This window comes from Hipposideros armiger, unplaced genomic scaffold (assembly GCF_001890085.2).
Source record: "Hipposideros armiger isolate ML-2016 unplaced genomic scaffold, ASM189008v1 scaffold_111, whole genome shotgun sequence".
NCBI lineage: Eukaryota > Metazoa > Chordata > Mammalia > Chiroptera > Hipposideridae > Hipposideros > Hipposideros armiger.
The window spans coordinates 3,199,463-3,221,582 of record NW_017731461.1 but is presented as its reverse complement, the minus strand read 5'-3'; the positions used below and the strand labels follow the sequence as shown (position 1 = coordinate 3,221,582).

Genomic DNA, 22,120 nt, shown 5'->3' with positions numbered 1-22,120 from the left:
AAAAACAAGCGCGAAAAAAAGCAGGAAATGCAAGTAAAAAAACCTACAACCACTGTATAAGACGCACCCAGTTTTTAGACCCCAAATTTTTTGCAAAAGGGTGCGTCTTATACATGGGAAAATACGGTATATGTAATATGTGTCCTGCTATAGATCTGCTCTTTCTGTTTCTCACCAAAGCAGGAGCCAACATGGCTCCCCTCCTCCAAGCCCAAGTCTAGCTCTGCATCCTTGCCCCCATTCTTGGCCATGATCCCAAGCTTCTTGGGGTCTATCGACTTCTTTTCCACTTTCCATTTCTATGTCTCTCATGAAATTGTCAAATTAATAAGGAAAAGGTTCTAGTCCTAATCCAGTCCTGGTCTGGCACTCACTGAAAACCAAAATAAAGAATTTGAACCGAATTCTGGTCATGGAATTAATGGGGTTTGGGAGTGCAAAGATGGAAACAGAGATGACATTTTTCATTCCCCCGCAGTTTCAGCATTAGAACAATGTGCTGGCTGATGTCCAAATCTTTTTCTCCTCTAGCTCTGACAAACCTGTGAGTATAAACAATGACATTTGCCTATCCAATGGTCTCAATACACCTTGTTAACACATCTCAATAATTACCCCCATTACAGAGGCAGAGAGTAACAGACAATAATTAGGAATTGGGCCAAGTTATTCTGGGCAGTCGTGGCCAGGAGTAAAGTCAAAGCTGTCTCCTCCCATTCTATTTACTTTTCAGCCAATTCAGCCCAAAGGGACTCCCCTTGCCCCTTTCACTCATATCTCCCTTGAAACACAAATGGGCCAAGAAGACCCACGGTCAGCTCTGGAATAGTAATTTCTCTGTTCCTAAGGAAGATCTCTCTGGAGAGCCTTTGTGCCAAATGGAGGTTTAGAATATCTAAACATTTAAGTGCATATTGATTGCAGTCAGATACTATACCCTGACCCGCATCACAAGCTCTAGACTGTATTTCTCTGGAATACTAGCTTTTTATGTATTAAACTTCCACCAGCTCCTTATGAAACAGAGTACAGGCCAAAATTAGAGGTCTCTACAGGGGCCCAAGTTTTACCTATTAAGCTTTGTGGGAGCTTCCCTAGAGAACTGAGTTTTACATTAACTTAATGTTGCTACAGATTCTTTAAAGAATCTAAATTATTGGGCAACCATTCTACTTAATTCACTCTTGTTTTGGCATTCTTCTTTTTTAAAAACAAGGTAGGGGTGGGGGGAGGGAAAGATATCAGAAGTGTAGGTTTCTCTCTTTATCCAAGTTGTGAGGTTATCGTTTACTCACGTCCAACTCTGGTTGTGGGAAGGGTGTGGATCTCTAAGAAATGCAGGCTTTACACACATAAGGAGGAAAGGAGCTTTCAGGATGGAGGTGAGCAAAAGAGGTCTTAAGGTATCATGGAGACATTCAAAATTCATCTGGTTCAGTCACCTGCATTCAGACAAGGAAAAACATTAGAATTTCCTTTTATCTGGTGAAACCGGGGTCCAGATGAGGTAAATGGTTAAGTGGTTTACTCAAGGTCACACAGCTAATTTCAGAAGTGACCTCACACTCTGGTGCCCTGCCTCCAAGTACAGCGCTTGGCAAAGGAAAGTTCAACTCATCCACAGAAGGGCTGTAAATGTCTGGTCCTTCATCAAAAACCAGCTACCTTCAGGCCAGATGGCTAGAGTTATAAAATTAATATTAATTTTTTTTTTTTTGCAAAAAGCTCTTTTTAAAATGGAGAATGGAACAGTGCAATTGAAAGCCCTGTCCAAGAAACATGAAGTAGATGTACATAGGATATGATGCTGTCAAGGACAGGCTGGCAAGGGGCCCATAGGAAGCTTCATGGACTTCAAACCAAATTATTATAGTGATTTCAATCAGCAGATGGGATTCCACAAACAATAACATTTCCAAGGTAATCTCCATTCTAAGTAATTGCCATCTCCCAAGAGCCAATTGATGGGAAGGGTATAGCCATCCCAGGGAAGATGCTTCTGCTTTGGATATCTTCTCTACCTTCAATTAGCTTTTGGTTCAACACATGCATAAAACACATTCTTGTGCTTACACACACACACACACACACACACACACACACACACACACACACACACGTATGCACTTGTGAACACATAGGGCTCCTCAAAAGACCACAAGATAGCTTATCTATAGGATCTTAATCATTACACGTGTAAGTTTCAGACTTGCTCTACCAATAGGAAAGAGCAAAACAGTGCTGGGCAGTGATGTTCCTATATCAAAGAACAAAGTTGAAACTCCCATACAATTATGTTTGATCACAGTAGAAGGTGAAATCATTAGATATTAGTGAGGTGCAGTAGAATAAAAATGATGTGTTAGCGGGGGTTCATTACACTGTATTTTCAGAGCCAGGAAGATCAATGCGTTCATGCATCATGAATTAGGCTCCGGCTTTAGCCTTCCCTGCTCTCCGGAAACCCAACATGATCTATCACCAGCCATACATCACTGTTTCAGGATTGCACATTAACGAGAAAGCTGCAGTTTCCTCCTGTCAAGCTGACCAGCTGCCTCTTTCTCTGCAGAAGCGAGAGGGTTCCTGGTTCAGGATTTTACTTTTAAAACAAAAAGGGGTATAAGAGGTCAGTGTCAGCTGGACAGTCGAGTGGTCTGATCTTTGTGCTGTCCGAATGCACAGCTGATGGTCCTATCCTTCCTGGCCTCTGACCATTCTGGATCCAGACCTGCAGGAACTCACTGTTATGATGTTAGATAAGGACACAGCCCCTGTGACACACCTACAGTGTCCCTGGGCATGCCCTCTATCACCCCTAGGGCTTGCTTAACATCGTCGGGTATATTTAGAACTCTCATGGGAGAGCCTTATGTTAAATGTCCCCCTCTTCTATGCCCACTACCCCTTCTATGCCCACTCCCCCCACCTCTTCCCTTAATAGAGGCTCTTTCACCACCCAGCAGTTTGCCACTAGCACTTTCCCTTCATTTATTCTCAGTCCACATCACTTCCCCCCTGCCTGACCCCACACCTGCTAGTGCGGCCCCTCTTCCCTGCTGGTGTTCAGATACCCGCAGACAGTTCTGATCGCTGCTTTTAATCGGCGTTTAGCCAGTCTGCCCATATTTAGTTCTTTTAATCTCTCCTCATCATTCAATTCCTTCAGCCTCTTCATCATCTTTTTTTTTCTTTTCTTTTTTTTTTGGTGTGTTGCTCTTTCCTGAGCTTTATCCAATTTGTCTATATCATCCTTTTGGCTGTGACATGCCCAATGGCCCTGAACTCCATCATTGCAGGAAGAGTGGCTGGTAGAGCCTCAATCCACACTTCTCTTCTCCTCTAGCACTTAGCTAGGTCTATTCCTCAACGGCAGAAGCAGCAGAAGTTTCAGAGGTAAATTTTGGCTGTGCAAATCCTGCCCCTTCCCTGTCTAGCTCATTGCTGAAACATAAAAAAAAAAAAAGGCAATAGAAGAGGTGATGTTAGAACAAAAGAAACTAAAGTTAAGTACATGGAAGAACTTTGCAATGATCACGTCTTGGGAAACAGAACAGACAGTGACCTCATCTTCCTGGACTCTGGGAAAAGGAAGCTAACTCTGGAGATCCCACTATTCTCCCATTTCTAGCCGAAAGGGCTTGTAGTGAGCACCAAGGCTGATGACTTGCTGACTGTGATTACCTTTAGGAAACCCAGATAACATACGATGTATGATGAAACTAAGCACTTGGAAAGGGGTTTCCAGCTGTGTCTATGAGTATGCATAAGAGCTGGCTTTGAGGGCTTGGACAGCCTCAGTTTATGGGGTTACAACTTTATAACCATACACATGATTTCCATGAAGATATTAACTGAAGAAGGCGTGGAGCAAGATCCTAGGTCCAGGTGCCTCACTCCCCAGAACCACTGGAAAGCAGTTTCTAGGGAAGAGTTGGGTTGGGGCTGGTTGGAGGAGGGCAGATCTTTTTATTTGAATGAGTAAAAGGAAATGCCATATGTTAGTGAGAGGCTTCCTATTTATTAGGAGTTCAGAGTCTATTCTTTGGTTTCACTCAGGCCACTTCTTAAATGTCACTTCCTTCAAAATACCATCTGAAATAGTACCCAGCTTAGCTTTCTGTCTACTTCCTTGCAAATAGACTATGTTTTATTTGTTCGGCACTTTATTGTCCAACTCCCCCGCTAGATTGTAAGCTCCCCAAAAGTAGGGATTCGCCCAAAGCAGCAAAGACCAATGCCGGGCACCGGTCCCATGTTTGATTAGTGAACCAACTAACTGCTACCCTGTTTTTGAGTTACAGATCCCAGTACGGACTGGCAGGATCTGATGCACACATGGGTTGGCAAGGTTTGAGTCAGCCTGGTTCTCCTGGGATGTCTAATCAAAGTCCTGCTGAGTTTAGGGGAGAGAGAGTGAATTGAGAAACCCTGCCCTCTCCATATTCTTTCCTTCTTAACAGCTTGAAGTGAGAGAAAAAGAGTCAAGAAAGAAAGAAGTGGAAGGCTCACTTCCCCCATGTCTCCCACAGGCTGCCATCAAACCTGTTTATCCTGTTTCGCTTTTAAAAGCCCTGAACCAAGGAGAGCCCTGTATTCGTTCTTTCCCCCATGAAAACACAGCTGCTTGTCTTTCAACTACTACCCCGGTTTTATGAATGGTTTAAAGCTCAGGAAGAGATATGGAGAGATTTCTGACTTTCTAAAGGAGCACTTAGCAACGTCGTGCCTAACTCTGAAGGCTAGTGGGATCCCAGATGGTCTCCACTCTCCTGATGCCATTAATCTACTCTGAAAATATATTCTGAAAACCTAAATCCAGGGTCCCGGAGACCTGTGTATATACTATAAAATTTCCGTTTATATTTTTTTGTACTTGCTATATCTCCAGTTATACAATTATACTTCTTTGTTTTCTATCTCATTCCCCACCCACCATTGCAAACTCCATGAGAACAGGACCCTTTATTGGTTAGTTCACTGAATCTTCGACTCTATGGCTGGTGCATAGTAGGTGCTCAATAAATACTTGTTGAATTCCTGTATTATCTGGTTGACTTAGATCTGTAGCTCTTAACCCTGGATATGCATTAGAATCACTTGAGGCGCTTTGAAGATATTCCCATACCTGGACCCCATCCCATACCATTTAAGCCAGAATCTCTGGGTACATGGTGTAAGAATCAGTGTATATATTTAACTGGCTCTCGTGATTATGGAGATTGGCAAATCCAAAATCTGCAGTGTGGGCCGGAAGAGCTGGTGGTACAGATGAAGTCTGAAGGCAGTCTGTTGGAGAATTCCCCAGCATCAGTATTTTTTAAAAGCACAGGGGTGATTCTAATGTGAGCAAGGATCGAAAGTTCCCACTGTAGATATGTCTGTGTTTGTTTGCAAGTGATCTCCTGGCCTGGGTGCGATCATGTTTGTGTTCCAGATATAGTACTGGATAGAATTGTCATATCTTGAGATTCTGTGGCCGTGGTTCATTACTTAGAGTGGAGCAAGGGAGATGAGGTGGGACCAGGACATACTCTTTGGAACATATGATGGGGGAGCTGACCCATTTGCAAGAACAACTGAATAATGGTCTTTTTAGCTGCAGTGCAGATATAAAGTCAGTAACAGGAAGTCCATGGGAAAGTTACAAAGTTACATGCCAGGAAGGAAAAGAACATGATAACAGTAAATTGGGGTGGAAGGTGTTCAGATAGGCAGCGGGCATCAGTGAGGTCTCTCTACAGAGTATTAGGGCCCTGGATGGTGGGATGGAGTTTAAGTCAGAACCACCGATCATGAGTGGTTAGGAAGGGACTTACTAATACAAAACAAAGCCTTCTAGGACAACTGGAGATTGGTCAGGCTGGCAGAATAGGAACTCAGGGTGGAGATGAAAACAGAGATCTCTATAACAGAATAAGATGCTGCCAGTGAGCTGAGACTCAGAAGTAACGCTGGAGCCATACAGTTCTGTGGTCGGCCTTAGGAAAGGAAGCCTGTGTAATAACACAAAGCAATACTCAACGTTAATGCCATCAGATGGCTGGAAGGAGATTTAAGCTACTTAAACAATTCCTGCCATGTCTATTCTGTCCATCAATGCCTAGCAGAGTACCTGGCAAATAAAAGATTCTCAATGAATGAGGAAGAAAGAAGCTAGAACAGGCTTGAATCTGCCTGCGGGTGCTGGTCATGAGTAGATCTAGTTGTTGTTGTTGTTGTTTTTAAACATCTTTACTGACATATAATTCACCATACTGTACAATTCATCCATTATAAAGTGTATAATTCCATAGGGTTTGATAGATTACATTACTAATTTTTTAAGTTGTGGTAAAATATAGATAACATAAAATGTGCTGTTTTAACCATTTACATGTACAAGTCAGTAACATTAATTACATTCAAAATGTACATTTACCACCACTATCCATTTCCAATGTTTTCATTACCCCAAACAGAAACTCTGTAACCATTAAGTAATCATCCCCCACCCCCTTGTAACCTCTAATCTACTTTCTATCTCTATGAATTTGCCTATTCTAGATATTTTATATAAATAGAATCATATAATTTTTGTGTCTGACTTATTCATTTAGAAGATCTAGTTTTGAGAAGCTGGGAGTGGTGGCAGTATTGTAGGGGAAGGGGGGGAAAAGTTGACAAGTATGTTTTTTCACATTTTGTAGTAATGATCTTATTGCTGCTTCTGCTCAAAAGATCTTGTTTTGTTTTGCTAAAGCTCTAAGGGCTAGCTATCCTCAACCGCTTCTATCCTCCCCTATCCACCACCCCAATCACCTCAGACACAATTGGGTTTTCTCTTCAGGGTTGCTTTCTAAGCTAGTAATAGAGCAAGTATTAAGGCGCTGTTGCAGCTTCCCAATTAATACACATCTCTATGATAATTAGTTGAAGGGATGCTTTGAAGTCCTGGGATAGAATGTTGAACTCATTCTCTTTGTGAAGGAAGGGCCAGTGCTTCCTCTGGATTATCAACCCAGAGGGAGGGTTACTCTCAGCTCAGATAGTCAGCTCATCTCAGGCTGCTCCTTCTAGAAGTTTCTATCATGAGGACTCCTTCTCCCAACTCTCTGCCTCTGGGCCTTCTCCCTGCTGTTTTCTCCTTCTCCTCAGCTCCCTTTATCTCTTAGGGTAGCTGCTAAATTCCCTTAGTGTCGACAGGGGCCCAGCTGAGCTGCCAATATTCACACTGAACCCTATGATGCAGAAGTTCTCCCAGCAGTTGCTGAAGCCTGCAAGGGGAGGAGGTCGTCATTTGCAGCAGAATGGCAGGGTCCACAGTGGCAGAAAGGTGCTCCCACTCAATCAGGCCAGGTAGACAGGACATACCCAGTGTGATAACAGACTGGTAGACCAGGTTCATTCTTTCTGGAGGTTCTAGGCAAGGAGAGCCAAGAACTTGTGCTGAAGAAGAGGTTGGGGAGGGGAGAGAGGGAGTCTGAGAAATGGAGCTGGTTTGGGAACGAAAGGAGAACGAGGCATGGCAAGTGAGAAGTTAGAGATGGCTTTGCCTGAATCTAGGTAACACCCACTAATCTTACTGCCCAAATCATATTAGTTACTCAAGCATATAACTGGAATTCTACAGGGTTATTTGTGGGGGAAGAGCTTTGATAATCTGGAGATGCTTTCTAAGACATCAACCATAGTACATGTAACATACTCACAAAATAAAACCTGGTTGAGTTTTCATTCTTTTAGAGTGCTGTGGGTTTTATCTCTGCACTCTGGGACACAAGAAACTTGGTTGCAATGATTAGTCAGGGTCTACTGGTTCAGGTATCCAGCTTGAATGATATCTGATGGCATTAACTGAAGATACACCTCAAATTGTATATCATATTTAATGCAGTTCTAACTCCAGTTCCCTTCTCACTGGGGAACTTGAAAAAATCTTTAGCCAAGCAGTCCTGTTTCTATTTTAAAAATGTTTTTTGTTTTTTTTTTAATCTTCTTGGTTCTGTATCGTTGACTATATTCCCTGCTACTATGAACAGGGCACCTAATTTTAAATGGCTGTTTACTTTTATGCTAATTGTAAGAAATTCTCAGTTTCTTTGACAGCAATTTCCTAAAGTTTCCCCTATAAGTACAGAATCTCCATTAATTGTATTTTTGTAGTTCTAGTCACTGCTGTTTATAATAGCTACTGTGTAGATCCATGCGACACTGAACCATTTGTGTATTCATTCTATGGATTTCTATGAAATTACCTCTAACCCCAAGAACATTATCTTTTTATAGACCATAGCTGTACTCAGTCTCTGCTTTGTGTGCTCTTAGAGCTAATGTGAGGCACTGGGAGGAGTTTTACAGTCCCTGACCTTTTGGGGGGGGGGTGCGGGGGTGGTGGGGAGTAAGAAGAGAATAGCTCCTCATTTTAGTAATAACCAGAAAAGTTTTCGTCACCATACAGAACTCACTGACTACATATTATGTCTTGTGTTACCTCACCTCTAGGTGGTTTTTACTGAACAAGTTCGTGTTCACATCCGTGTAACATTTATGTGCAGCCAGAAACAGGACTAAATAACTGAGTCAGTGGCTTATTTCGATTAGAGATGTTATTTTTAATTCCAAAACTGGGCATCAGAACAAGCAATCCAAAATGTTTCCGAAGAGGTACTAAGACTCTCTTAAGTGGGAAGATCTGCGTCCTTCCATGAGGAGAATTTTGTTCACAGAGTGAAACGAGCATTTTCTGCACGATAGTGGCTTTTGTCATCCAAAATTAGATTCAGCACGGTAGCGCCTCTTCTTGGGGGCCTTTGGAATGCGTTAGGTGATGGTGGGGCTATGTAAGCTATACATTAGTTAGAATAAGAGTAGCTACCATACAAGATAAACCCTTAAATCGCAGAGGTTCAACACAACAGAAGTTCATTACTTACTCACATTCTACCCCAGTGAGGCAGTTCCCGCTCCAGTGGCTTTCTATGTGGTCATGTGTGGACTAAGGCTCCTTTGTCTTGTGGTCTCCCCCTCTGTAGATCTTCAGACTCCCCTTCACTCAACTGGAAGAAGGGACAGGAGATTGGATTTATAGGGGAGAAGATCTGTGGGCTAGACCTGTAAGTGGAGAATCTTTCTCCTGCCCACATTTCAGTGCTGGAAATTCAATCATAGGGCGATACCTCACTCTAAGGGAGGCCAGGGAATGCTGCCTAGAAGCGAAAGGCAACGGGATTTTGTGGGTATAAGGAGTCTCTGCCACAGGTTGGGACAGCCTTTTGGCTGTTACTGCCTCCCTCAGATTGCCCGTATGCAGAGACTTCCTCCAGTCCCCTCTGAGGTAAGGACAGGGCAGCAGTGAGCGTGTCCTTTCTGCCACTTGCATCTTAGCGCACGCCTCATGAAAGGAATAACATCTTTGTGTTGAGTACCTGCTCTGTGCCAGGCACTGACTATGCCAGGGTATGCAGATGTGGGAAACAGTGTTCCCGAACAGTAGGATTTAGGAACAACTTGGTGAAAATGGAAAAACACCCCCTCCTGAAACATTACCAGGGGGGGTTTCTAAGAACCAGTAGGGAAAGAGATTATTCCAGTACACACTCCCTTCTTAAAAGCCTTGAATTAGCACTGTCTACCTTTCCGCATTCACACCCCATCAATGACAAAATGATAAATTTAAATTCTGAAGCTAATATGTAAGGGCCTTCATGATCTGGCCTCTGCATACCCCCATTTTTCAGCACGCTCTCCTGTACACGCCAAGCCGGCTGACATCCCTGCAGTTCCCTATATGCACCATGCTTACTTTTCACTCAGGGCATCGCGCACACATTCCTTCCTCTTGAAACTCTCTTCCTTCTCTCTTTGTTTGCTGAATCCTTTCCTGATTTAGATCTGCACGAAGATGTCATTTCTTCTAGGAAGCCTGCGCTGACCTCGCTCCATCCCTCAAGTTTGATATAGGTAGGTGCTCCTTCTCTGAGCTCCCACAGGACTCTCTATTGTCCCTATTGGAGTTCTTAGTGTTTGCCTTTTTACCGTCTGCATCTCCAAGCGCCAGGCCCACATTGCTCACTATTATATGTTCAGCACTGGTACAGTGCCTGGACCACAGCAGGCACTCAGGTACTAGGTGAAGCACAGCTGAGCCATGCTTTCATAGTAGCGTCTCTATTACCTATCGTTCTCCCCACCCCATTTGTAATTTATATCCACAGGGGAAACCACCAACCCTGATTTTCTGTTCTGTCATTATTGTTGCTCTTTGTTTTGATTTTTATTTTCCTTGAAACATTTCACTTAGAGTGGTGACCCCACGCCCACCCCATTTCTCTTAGCCCAGAGTTACCTGACATGATGAATTATTCTTGGATCCCTCGCTCGGGATTCCGCATGCTAGCGCATGCCGTGTTGATTGACCACGGGGAAAGCCATGCCTTCTGAGTCGTTCAGGGCTTCTCTCCCCAGCTGCTCCAGATTCTCACAAACACGCCCAGGCAGCCCAAGCTGAAACCTGAGAGGGAGGAGGCAGTCTGCGCGCACGTGGATGTGGAACCTGATCCTGATTTGGGCTCTGCTGCCCTCACTTAATATGATTAGGGAGGCAAATCCATTGTAGGACCAGCACTCTTAGACCGGTTGGGCTGGTTGGGGTCTGGGCACTCCAGGAAACATGGAACAAGGTTTTCTTTCATGAATCCTGAGAAGCAGTCTGTACTATGACTGCAGAACCATAGGTCGCTTCATTGATTCCCTCATGCAGTCCTTCCTTCCTTCCTTCCTTCCTTCCTTCATTCATTCAACAAAGACTTATTGGGCCTAACTGTTACAGACACTGAGGTTACAGAAGATGACAAGACCGGAAGAACCCTTGCCACCTTCTAAGGAGGAAGAGAGAAGCTAAACAAATACACAGAAAGGAAAAATAAGAAACCATGTATAAAACGATTTCAAATGGTGAGGGGTGCTTTTGTTTTCTCAGTCTTCCTGGAGAATCCAGCTTCTTGCTGCCGGTGGACGACTCACGCCCCTTTTCTGAGCCTGAATTACGGTTCTCCTCTCAGTTGATAAGGCCCCTCACCTTCTCAGGACACCTAGATGCCCTGACAAATCTACATTCACATACTTGCCCCTCCCCTAGTCCTGGTAAGCACTCCATAGTCTGCTCTCCAAGCCCACGTCAGCCCATTCCTCATCTTTCCTGAGCAAGTCAGATTATTAAAAACAGCTGGAGCAGAACCGGGCCACATGTGTGCTGTCTGTCAGGCTTTACCTGGTGCCCAGACTTTGCACCCCTCTCCTCCCTAAGCTGAATCCACGTGGTGGCCAGACCTGCAGGCTCCGCTCTACCCAGGCTCCAGGATCAATTCTGACTTCAGGCTGGAAGAATTCAAGCTGCTGCTGTCCAACAGTGTTGATTCGCTCTTGTCACCTTGGCTACTTGCTTGTTGTCCCTAATCTTGTGACTCATTCTGACAAGTGGTTGGTCTGGCACATGCCTCTGTCTCTAAGTCCCTGCCTTGGTTGTTTTCCTGGTACTCAGGCCCTCAGAGGCTGAGGACATTCCTTGCTTAAGTGTCCTGCCCTCGCCTCCAGTTCTCTTGGGAACAGTGTCTTGCCATTTGAACTTGCTACCTGCAAACAGACATTCCCAGGGGTGGGTTTCTGCCTCCTGGGACTTCTGAGGACTGCCTGTAGTTGACTTACATTTTATGTGTATCTCTGAGCCCATCACCTAGCAGGTGACCCCCTAATATTTCCCACTGAGACCCCAAAGCTAACTTCTTGCCACCACTCTCATGTAGCCTGTTACTGTAGCTGACAAATTCTGTGTTCCTCCCACTGGATTGGTCGTGCTGCTGTCCCTTTGGTGCTTGTCCCACCTGAGTAGATGCATCTTCATTCTAGATCTCAGAACCCCTGCTATCTTTCCTGTTCTAATGCAGTTAATCAGTCCATGCCCAGCTCTAATCTAAGATATGACTCTGCCTGCCCTTTGGGACACACCACTCCATTTCCCATCTTTTAAGTTCCCCCAGATGTCTCAGTTGGGTAAGAAGAAGTACTCAGGGCATCAGATAGCCATGATACAGAGAGAGGGGCTGGTGGAGTCCCTTTAGCTATGGTTGGGAAAAAAGTTTCAACAGAAGGTCAGGGCAGTTGTAAGCGAGACATGGCAGCCTTGCTAAGTAAAGATCTCAAATCCCTGTGGTCTGAGGACAGATGTCCCAGGAACCCATGTGCAGCCTAATTTATACTGGATACTTAGTTCTATCATGGGAAGGTTATCTGCTTGTGCTGGAAGCGAGGGTATCCAGTGGGAGCCCTCCTCTCTAAAGCTTTTCCCCATGCTCAGCAAGGGGCACAAAACCTTCCCTCCAAGGGATGCTATTGAAATCCAGCATTTGCAAGCCTTGTGCTAGCAGTCCTGACCTGAAAGCCTCTGCTCCTCTTTGCCTGATCTGTGCCTGACCCTGGGGCTTTGCCCTTCTGGCTTTCTGTTTGCTTCAGCCAAGCCTCCAGGTTTGCTGCCTCAATTGGCCTCTTTCTCCTGCTTCCAGCTAGCTGCTACTACTTTTTTTCCCCCCTGACTTATGACATTCATTCATTTATTCGTTCAAGATTCCTACTCCCAAGGAGCTTATAGCCTAAAGAGAAGGCAATTACACAAATGGTTAATGGGTACAATTGTGATAAATGTTATTCAGGGAAACTTGAAGACGTTATGGAGTGATGACCAACTTCATCTGGTGCATCTGGAATGCTTTCCAGAGAAAAGGACTTTGGAAGCAAAATAAAGGACTCTGGGGGGCTGGTATGGGGAGACAGGCAGGGCATGAACAGCATTTCAGGCTCCGTGGAACAACACGAACAGAGGTCCTGAGGCAGGCAGGAGCTTGTCATGTTTTCCCTCCTGGCTGGGCATTGCCCACACTGTCTGCCCAGGAACCGACTGCCTGGCTTCCTTGGCATGAGACCTTTCTTGTTTACACTATGGCATGGGAGCCCTGTAGGTACATTCTGGAATTCCCGGGATCCATTCCTGTCTTGACTTTGGCTCTGGGGGTGGGGGTGGGGGTGGAGTGAGAGTTGTAGGAAGTGCATTTGGGGGATCCGTGTCCTTATTTTCCACACTGAGCAGAAGTGGGTGGGGGTGAGGATTTGTAGCCTCAGGAAGTTTATCCAAGGGCCTGGCTTTCTTTATCCTTTCAACCAGGACTCCACAGGCTCAACCTTTTCTGTCACATGCTTCAGAGGTAATGATTTGCATCTAGCATAAAGCCTGGCTCACAGTAAGCATTTCACAAATGTGGGGTGATTTGATTAGATTTGATCTGGGTCAGTGTAAATAGGTATAGAAGGAAAAATAGAAGAGCGAAATCAAAGGATGATGACTATAAGGGGAGCAGTGATATAATTTGAACCTGAAAATCATCTGTGAATACACTGTACAATTTATTCAAACCTCAGTCTTTTATAATCTAATTATATGCAAATGCCCCTTGTGGTCTTGCTAACCATCTTGTATACCTGATAGAGCATTTTGGAGAACCTCAGGGGAGCTTCTTGAGGTAAGAAAAATAAAAAAGTAAAGACAAGGGACTTAGAATCATTGAGTTGAAAGGCAACAGTAGTCATTTAATACAAAGTGGGCCCTCCATACTGCCCTCTGCAAACATTCCTTAATACTTTCAGTCAGACTACATGCACTGCTTTACTCTGTTATTGGAAATCTCCAGTTGGTAGAAATGCCTAATATTGGGGCAAAGTTGTAATTTCTCTTGTTGATTCGAATCCTGGTTTTCAAAACCCCTTGGAATAAATCTGATTCCTTTTCCATACAATTTCTGTTCAAATGCCAGTTATCCTGCCAGCTCAGCTCTGCTCAAGACAGAGAGAAGAAACCTGGAGGGTCCCCAAATCGCGGGCAGCTGCTTTTGTGCTGCCCTCATGGCCTCATCTCTAGGTCACGTTTGCTCACGATTACCTAGTCAGCCCTGTGGTCCAGCTCCTGTGACTGGGGCCATATTTATTCTCTAATGCCTAGACTTCTGTTTTTTAGCTCCCTGCTTGGGACCCCGGACCTTGAATTGGGTCCTTGTCTTCTCTCACAAGGCCTTCGGAGGAGCGGGGCCAAACCCTTCTCCTTATGGATGAGTCCCCAGTATTTGAGCCAAGTGCTTCTGCCCACCTTCTCCTTGTCGCTTTGCCTGCTGCCAGACTCCACTGGTTCTTTCCGGCTCTGCCTTTGACATTAACTTCTTGCATGACCTCTGATCCCCTGTTCCCTAGCCTGTAAATTGAATGATTTCAGTAAATCAGTGATTATAAAAACTGGCCACTATGGAGGCATCACTCTCAGAAGGCGACCTGGCACTAGTATGATCCTGAGAGCACCATCTCCTTACATTTTGTGCCCTAGGAGTCTGGCTTGTCTCACCTTAATCGCAGCCCTGCCAGTACCAAGGCCAACCCCCAGATTTTTGATCTACTAGGTCCAGGAAGAGGCCCAGGTATTGGTATTAAAAACAAAACAAAACAAAAAAAGCAAACTATGCAGGAAGTTAATATGTGCAACCCGGTTTGAGAATCACTGGATTAAATCCTTAGGATCTCTCACCCAGAAGTGTACCCCAGGACCTTGAGACCCTTAACTGGACTTCCCTACCCATCCCCGGGACCTTGCTAATCACTTGTGATGTCCTACTCTCTCCTGGCAGGTCTGTCTCGCTTCCAGATCACAGGTAGGCTCAGTCTAGCCCATCCCCCTCATTCCAGAGCTTTGTTCTGGCCAACTCTTTTCTTTTCCAGGCAAAGCCTCCATTAGATAACTAAGGTTCCAAATCTACCATACTGTTAGTTCTCCTCTGGACATGTGTCAGGTGTCTGTGCACCTTTTACGTGATGTGATTTGAAGAGTTTGCAATACAGTAGTATTATGGTACATTCATTCAGCAAGCATGTACTGAGTGCCTGTTTATGTGCCCTGCCCTGAGTTAGTTGCAGAGGAGGATAAAATATATATGATATAGTTTACGCCTAGAACAGCTTATGGTAGACCAGCCTTTCCTGAAGAGTGCTCTGATTATTAACAGGTGTCACACAAAAACAAAACAAAATTTCCTGATAAGAGAATTCAGGAAGACCTTTATTATAGACTTCTCACAATGTTTAATATGCTAATATGCACTGTACATCTCCAAAAGGGGAACCCAACTGCTCCAAATGTGACTCCTAAATATACATGACTATTGAACTCTCATTTAACAGGGAATATTCCAAAAGACACTTTGGGAAATGCTGTCATAGATCATAAAATGCTAAATCTGGGATGAACCTTAAATCTGGATATGAGAACTCTATTAATGTGACCTAGCTGTTTGAGCAGCCACATCATTCTGTTGACTCATCATAAGCTTGAGGCCAGCTAAATCGCTTGGGTCTTTTTTCACAAACCATCTTGAAGCAAGTCTTTCCCTTTTAGAGTCGGGGCTATAGACATTTTTGGAACCTGAGTCTAGAGGCAATGGTTAAAGCCTGTTGAGGTCTTTTTTGCCCAAATCCTGTCATCCAACAAATCAGCTAGGTTTCCCAGCTGTTGCCTATAACTTCAGTAAGTAGGCCTTCCTTGGAAAGGCCTTCATTCAAGCCTCTGAAGAACATGCTGAATGAGGCCAATCCCTGTATCACACCACTGGAGACTTCCCTTGGAATTGTCATTGACCCTTTAAGCAATACTATTGGGTTTAGCCATTCAACAAATCTACCCAGTTCAGCCATCACCGAGACCACAACTCTCCATCTGGGTCAAAGGATAACATTAGAGGTTTGGGGAAACACTTCAGGGGAATCCACATTCCTCTGTTTTACCCATCTGGTAATACTTCCAAAGAGAATAAAATAAGGCTAATTTGTCATGAGTAAGTATTTCACAGAAGATAGTATTTTATTTTTGTGATTACAAAAGTAACCTATGCTCATTATAGAGAATGTGGAAAATAGAGAAGAAAAAAAAAACTAGTATAAAGAAGAAAATTAAAACTACCTGACATCTAACCATCCAGAGATAATTTCAGTTAACTTTTTCTACATTTTCTTCTAGTTTTTGATTATGCACATATATTGATTTACTCAAAAATATTTATTGAGTGTTTTCTATGTGTCCAACATTGTTTTAGGTGTAACACTAAACAAAAGAACAAATCCCCTCCCCCTAAAAATAATCCCTGCCCACATGAAACTTGTATTCTAGTAGGGGTTTATAAATACATGAATGAATGAATGAATGAATGAATGAATGAATGAATGATATTTTAAATACAATCTTTATTAAAAGATGCCTTAAGAAATATCCTGCTTTTCTCTCCCAACTTGACATTATATCAGACTAACTATTCCTGGAATGACTTTGGGTTAATGTACCCAGGCCAGCTTCTGATGATTCCTGTTTTCCTTACTGAAACTTTCCAATCTTCTTTTTAATTGTGCAATTTTTGTGAATTTTGTGGGGCTCATCAGATCATGGAATCCAGAATGCAGCTTTTACCTCTCTTCGAAAATTGGGACAAAGGTGCTTATCTCCAATCACTTGGCACATCTTCTTTTTCACCATTTCTCCAAGATCACAGATTGTAGTGTCCTGGTCCCACCTGTCTGGGAGGCAAGTTATCTAGGTTTGAAGACTTGAACTCATTTGTAGGCACTCTTTCCCTGTCTCTCCACCCATCGTGGGCTTTAGTCTGTTCCTACTTGAGTTTCTGCGCCTTTCCCAGACTGAAGATTCGTCTCCTTGGTAAAAAAGGTAGAAGTACAAAGAGCTGAAAAATTCTGCTCTCTCTCTCTCTCTCTCTCTCTCTCTCTGCTGTCTGACAGCATGATGTCATCTGCCCCAAGTAGTCACCCTTTCTTTTCTTCTTGCACTAAATTTGAAAGGGAAGATTACAGAAGAGTTGAGGAAAACTCTTTTAATTTTTATTAGTCTCAATAACTCTCTTAAAAAAACAACAACACCTGATAGTATTCTTGTGGGGCTGAGTTATTGTGCTGCCATATTGTATTTGCATACACTCTCATTTTACAAATAAGGAAACTGAGGCTATGTTCATTAAAGGGCATGGCATAAATCTAGAATTATAGCATTCATTTGAATCAACCTTGTAGTATCCGAGAAAAAAAAAAAGTCTTGCAAAAGACAGATCACTAGGGAAGAAAAAGAACCTCAGAGAAAATTTAATTGAGAAGCCCTTACATGGGGAGAGGACAATGGCTTTCACTGAATGAGCCCCAGAGTGTAGCACGTGCTCCCTGTTTGCAGAAGTCCCATCATGATCACTCTGGTCTGTCCTGCTTAGGAGAATGGCAAACCCCATCCTCTTCGCCTTCAGTTCAGGGCTCCCACATAGGAAGCCAAACAGCTGGTTCTCCTCCATATGTGGCCTCCCCAGCCTTGCTCTGCTTTAACTGAAACCCTTCCTCAGGGGAGTCGCTGACAGCTCCCTTTGATTGGCTATTGACATTCATGCTGGGACTTCTAAGCAGCTCCTTGTTAACTTTGAAAGATGACTATTTTAGTGTTTTTTTGGAGTCTCTGTCACTACCTGCAGACAAAAGCAAGTGATTTAAGAGGCGAGCAAGCAGGAATTCTGTGACCTTCAAGCAGAGCTATCCCAGAATCAGCGGACACAGTCAAATTGCTACCTGACTTGTCTGTCTTTATGTCCTGGCTCTATCCTCAGTTCACTGTGTTGGATAAGAAGTTTCATGTTACCCTCTGAAGGCCTGAGATTCCTGGGCAGGCTCGGAAGGGATCTACAACACTGTTCTCTGTAAACGTCCTTCGCAAATGTTGTGCTAGTAACAGACTTGGGTAGATGCCATTTTGGCATAGAAAGTGCCATCTTTTAGGGCAAAGGGCGGGAAGAGTAGGTACATAAAACATAACAGTCAAGTTAATTTAGTCTATTTAAATGCATAAATAAATAAAGCTATTTCACTTGTGCATTTTCTAAACCAAGACCAGGAAACATAAAACTCTCTGTAATATATAATGAAGTATTAAATTCAGTTTCATTTTCTAGTAAGGGGAATCTTCTCAGGAGAGAAGATGCCAAGAAAAGGAGAGAAGGTGGCAGTAGGGGGAAAAGAAAGAAGACTGGAGAGCTGTGCAGGAGAGAAGGAGAACGAAAGGTGAGCCAAATAGGTACCATCTCTAAGCTACCTCCAGGATCTTCTCTCTCTGAGATCACATCCATCTGCTGTTAATACTTGAAGGGGTTCTTTAAACTTTATTGGGACAGCAACAAGGAGGATCAGGGCAGGACTTACTTTGTAGAATGAATAATACGATTTATTTATAGTTATTTATAGTTAACTGCTCTTCCTAGTATACCATTAGAACACTGATTCAGTCCTGTGCTAGATGCCCCTAGATGCTTTGTCGTGATACTCTCTGAACCCTCTCCTCTTAGCCTGCTGGATCAACAATGGTCACAGGTCCCCTTCTGCATCTCCTGCCAGTGGAATTTGGACCCCTCCCTTCCTTGCTGACGAGCTAATAGGCCAGTTGCAGAATCGTAGTTGGCCTCCAACTGTTCGCTCCAGAGTATACAGATGTCTGTATTTCTTTTACTTGAGCTATTTTTGCTTCTATTTGCTACCACACATATTCATGCAAATGCAGGAATTTCAGGAGGTGCAATTCTCTTCCAATGTAAACCTGTTCCATGAGTGCCTTCTGCAACAAAATGCCTCTACAGAATGTCTGTGAATGTCTGTGGATGTCTTTCCCATCTGTTGAAGAAGGGTTTTTATCATCTTCCATGGGTTTAGACAGGAAAAGAGTAACTTTGGAGTGAAGAGCTGCCTGGAAGACTTCCCCCTTCCATTAGCAGCTTTTTCCTCTATGGTTTCATTCCATGTCCAACCCTCAAATGGCCCTTTAGCTGTGGCTGAAGCTTGTTTTGCTTGAGTTAACTGTTCCCTTCTTATTATATGTAGCCTATGTTTTTATATTTTCCCCTCATTTCTGATCTTCTTGCCACCCTCCATTGCTGGTTCTATCTGGTGTATCATCCCTTCTCTCTGATGTATCTGCCTTCCATGTTAACCCAGGCTTCAGGACCTTGGCTTCTTTTCCAGAGAGCCTCAGCCAAATGGCTATGGTCACAAGTCTCCATGCAGATCCCATTGTTACTCTGAGACTGAGATCATCCAACACTTTTAGGTTCCAGGACTTTAACCAACACTGGTCCATGTTAATCAAGCAAGTTTGTTCTAACAATATCTCTTTCTCTCCCTTCCTAGCATGTATGACCAACTTGTAGCAGGCCCAGTATCATCATTAACTACAAGTGCTTGGGGCTGGACAAGCCCCTTTCTTCTGTGCCATCCCATCTTTCCCCTTCATCAAAACCATCTGCTGAATTCACCAACATCATTCCCAGCTGTATCTTCTTTGAGCTGCTGAGGATGAAGCCTTCTCTCCACAGTAGAGATATGTGTGTATGCAATCATATTTATGTTAATCTCCATGAGGTTGTCAGGAGCAGGGTGCAGGCCAGAGGAGAGATGTATTTACCAAAACTTAGAGGGGTTCCAGAGCATATGAAATCATGAGGATTCTGAGTTTGGGTATATAATTTGGTTCCTTTGGCCAATGTACACACAGTTCTAGACCAATGCTTCTCCAGCTTTAACATGCAGATCTTGTTAGCCTGAAGATTCTGGCTGAGCAGGCAAGTGGGAATAAGCCTCCATAAAATTTTAGTATCACGGGTTCCGCCAGTTTGTGGACCACATTTTGAGTACTAAGGGGCTCAGGCTCCTCTTGCACTGGGTTCTCAACTTGTTCCCCTTGCTGGTTCCTCTCATCTACCTGATATTCACCATTTATAAAATGAGAGTATGATCTCTTAAAGCGTAAATTTATAATGCCCAATGTAATATGTTATATCCTGGTCAACAAATGTCAGCTCTTCTCTTCCCCAATTCTCCAGTGAAAGTTCTTACTCTGATATCCCTTCATGTTTCAATTCAATTTGATTTAAAACAGTTCAATTCAATACAATTCAGAAGCCTTCACTGACCATGTTTGATATGTTAGGCAGTGACTTTCTTTGAGGCTGAAGAGGTGATGATGCCATTAACAAAAGTGGAAGGTTAGGTTATACAAATAGAAGAATAGATTTGGGGAGAAGATAATCTTTTTTTTTTCTCCACACATATTCAACTTATTTAATTCATAAATTTTCTCAATAACCAAGCTTATATTTGCCACAATATATGTCACGTGCCTTTAATATGCAGAAGTGGAGGAAGAATGGTATGGCACCCTCTAGAGTCAGGCCACGTGTGTTTGGAACTCAGCCTCAATTCTTCCTAGCTGTGTGATCTTGGACAAGTTTCTTAGCTTCTCTGTGCTTTGGTTTCCTCATCTTTAACATAGGAATAATGATAGTACCCACCTTAGAGGCTTGTTATATTGTTAGCATAATTAAATAAGTTAATATTTGTATAGCACTTAGAATATCATTGGTACGTTGTGTTTTAAAGAAAAGTTTGTTCAACAAATAACTGTCTAGTGGTGTCATTCAAGACAAGTCTTGAGTAGGGGATATGGATTTGGGAGCTGTCAGTATGTAAGTGTTGTCAAGGCCTAGGAGCAAAAGATATTTTCCCCAGAAAATGTAAGTTGCAGAATGAGTGGCAAAGAGGGAAGAAATGGATTCTTTAGGGAGTGCCAATATTTAGGGCATGAGCAGAGGAAGAGGATGCAATAAAGAAGACTGAGAAGTAAAGATGACCCAGGAGAAAGTGAAATCAGAAGTCAAATAAGTAGAGAATTTCAAGAAAGGGGTAGTGGTCAACAACGACAAATATCACAGCAACATCAAACAAGATAAGGAATAAAACAAAGCTATTTGTTCATCTAGCTAATAAAGCAGGTTTCAGGCTATCTTTAATTCCTATTTATGTTTGTCTTAACCTACTAAACCATGAGTCCTAACATAGAGGACTGAGTTTATTATTCAGTCTTGTATTCCCAGGAGCCAGCACAAGTCTGCAGCATAGCTGAGCTTGCTCAGTGTTGTTCTAATAGTATATTTGTTGCTAGATTCTCTAACGACTCCTGTTCCTTAGTGGTCCACATCACGCTGCTTGTCTATTGACTATTGGGACAATGAACAAAGTTGAGGGAATCTCAGTTCCTGTCCTGTCCTTGTGTTTTTCAGGGGGGGGGGGCAAGAAGAGGGCAAGGCCAGTACTTCTTGGTACTGGGCATCTTTCTCATGCGAGCTTGGCTCTTTGTGGAAGTTGAGATGAGGAAGTCTGGGGTGGGGAAGACCTGGCTGCTGCAAATCTCAGGCAAGGTCATCTTCGTGGTGTTCACAGCATCTCCAGGCAGGGATGGCAGCCCTTCCTTTCAGCCTGATGTGCACTAGCAAGGTCCCACAGCACCTGTGCTGGCCTGGATCCTCAGGTCTGTCTACTTCCAAAGGCCCTCTGCTGACATCTTTGCTCCTAGGAGGCCAACTCATCACATGTTGATGGTGCTGGGGGAGAAACTGGTTGGGTCTTCAAGATTCTAGAAGCCTGGGTAACCACGGAAGGTGATCAGGACAGCAGAGCCCAGGAGTTGCTCTAGGCAGTAGGATGATGGCAGAGGGGAGAAGTCTTTGGCATACAGGTCTATGCTGGTGTTCAGCCTTCTGCAGGCTTGTAGAATTAATTGAGACTGGCAGGGGTGGGGGATGGTGAGTCAGAGGAAGGAGGGGGAGTGTGTGGGTTGTAGGACTGCAGAGAAATTCTAATCCTTGAGGCCTCCAGGTAAGAGGGAGGGAGTAAAGATTGAGGGTGATGGGCTGGGACAGTGTGGGGAGCTCTGACTCATTCTGGTGTTGACAAATAGGCTGGATTCATTTAACTTCCCTGGACTTTGCCCTTTCAGGATGTACAGCCAGCGTCAGCACACTGCTAATGGGGCTTTGAGAGTCTCCTTTTGATGAGCGCGTCCCAGAAAGCAGGTATTAGCCATTTCTGCTGGGGAGGCAATGAAGGCATTTGCAGCTGAAATCGGCTTTCCTGGATGCCCTAATAAAGCAGAGACTTTCAAAGCCCCATTAGCAGTATGCTGACTGCAGCT

The 22,120-nt window shown here is 43.7% G+C and overlaps 1 long non-coding RNA gene across 1 annotated transcript; it reads right to left on the bottom strand.

The window, feature by feature from the left end:
• Positions 1 to 1,315: 1,315 nt before the first annotated feature.
• Positions 1,316 to 11,333, bottom strand: LOC109385306 (uncharacterized). Its single transcript, XR_002124589.1, has 4 exons — positions 11,252 to 11,333; positions 10,328 to 10,492; positions 8,920 to 9,038; positions 1,316 to 1,442 (listed from the first exon to the last, which is right to left on the bottom strand). It is a non-coding gene; the product is annotated as an uncharacterized LOC109385306 (long non-coding RNA).
• Between the last annotated feature and the right edge of the window lie 10,787 nt (positions 11,334 to 22,120).